The sequence below is a fragment of the Trachemys scripta genome, chromosome 16, assembly GCF_013100865.1.
Source record: "Trachemys scripta elegans isolate TJP31775 chromosome 16, CAS_Tse_1.0, whole genome shotgun sequence".
Lineage (NCBI taxonomy): Eukaryota > Metazoa > Chordata > Testudines > Emydidae > Trachemys > Trachemys scripta.
The window spans coordinates 631481-632904 of record NC_048313.1 but is presented as its reverse complement, the minus strand read 5'-3'; the positions used below and the strand labels follow the sequence as shown (position 1 = coordinate 632904).

At 70.9% G+C, this 1424-nt stretch overlaps 1 protein-coding gene across 1 annotated transcript in view; it reads left to right on the top strand.

Moving 5' to 3' along the window:
* The first annotated feature begins 933 nt into the window (after positions 1 to 933).
* RELB (RELB proto-oncogene, NF-kB subunit) overlaps positions 934 to 1424 on the top strand; it is a 23742-nt gene continuing 23251 nt past the window's right edge. Inside the window, exon 1 of the mRNA XM_034793174.1 lies at positions 934 to 1174. The gene's annotated coding sequence lies outside the window, so the exon portion shown is untranslated. The remainder of the gene's footprint in view (positions 1175 to 1424) is intronic.

Below are 1424 nucleotides of genomic sequence, written 5' to 3'. Positions count from 1 at the left end.
CAAATTTGTAGCAGCTGGAAACAAAATAGAAAGTTGTGGCAGAACTGTGCCACCTGCCACCTCCCCTGGCTGGACCGTGCCACTTGCCACCTCCCTTGGCCAGTCTGTGCCACCTGCCACCTCCCCTTGCCGGATCCCCTGGCCAGACCGTGCCACTTGCCTCCTCCCCTGACCGGACTGAGTCACCTGCCTCCTCCCCTGGCCGGACCGTGCCACCTGCCACCTCCCCTGGCTGGACCATGCCACCTGCCACCTCCCCTGGCCAGTCCATGCCACCTGCCACCTCCCCAGGCCAGACTGTGCCACTTGCCTCCTCCCCTGACTGGACTGAGTCACCTGCCTCCTCCCCCTGGCCGGACCGTGCCACCTGCCACCTCCCCTGGCTGGACCGTGCCACCTCCCCTGGCCGGACCGTGCCACCTGCCACCTCCCCTGGCCGGACCGTGCCACCTGCCTCCTCCCCTGGCCGGACTGTGCCACCTGCCACCTCCCCTGGCCAGTCCATGCCACCTGCCACCTCCCCTGGCCGGACTGTGCCACCTGCCACCTCCCCTGGCCGGACCGTGCCACCTGCCACCTCCCCTGGACTAGCAGCAAGTGCTAAACTGACAACTTGTCCTCTGCAGGACAGAGCCACTGACCTAGCACCTACTCAAAGCCAGTGAAAGGAATAAGGCTGGGCCTCTGAGCCCTTCCAGTAACTCACCAATGGGCTCCCCCAGGACAATGAGATCAGAAAAGCCTAGCAGGGACTGAGACACAAACGGCGGGTGCTGCACGGTCCTGGGCATGGAACTGCTCTGGGTGCTCGCTACACTCACTGCCACCTCCCCGGCCCTTCTGCCAGCCCGGGCCCCCTGTCCCCGGCCCGGACCACCTCCGCTGGCCGCCCCCACTCCGGCCCGGGGCCCCTGCGCTCCTGGCCTTGGCACCACGTGTCTGTCCCTTCTGGCCAAGACGCTCTCTGCCGAGCAGCGGCCCCAGCTTCCGGAGGCCGGGGAAGAGCTGTCGGGCGTGGGGGAGTCGGCGCCCCCCGCCCGGCCCTTCCCTGCCTCTGCAGGTGGCCGGGAGCCCGGAAGCGCTGCCGAGCAGAGAGGCGAGATGCAGGCGGCTTACGGGGCGACCCCAGCGTGAGGGCCGCGGAGAGAGGCCACTTGGCCGGCGAGAGCGCTGGGTAAGGCCAGGTTCGGCCTGAGCTTCCTCCCGCCCGGGGGGCGCTGGGCTGGCGGGGCGCGGGCAGGGGACAGGAGGCGCTGCAGGGCGTGGGCAGGGGGCTCGGGGCAGGAGGCGCTGCGGGGCGCGGGCAGGGGGCGCTGGGCTGGCGGGGCGCGGCAGGGGACAGGAGGCGCTGCAGGGCGTGGTGCGGGGGCGTGGGTAGGGGCCCCGGGCGGGAGTGGGGGCGGCCAGCGGGGGTGGTCCGGGCC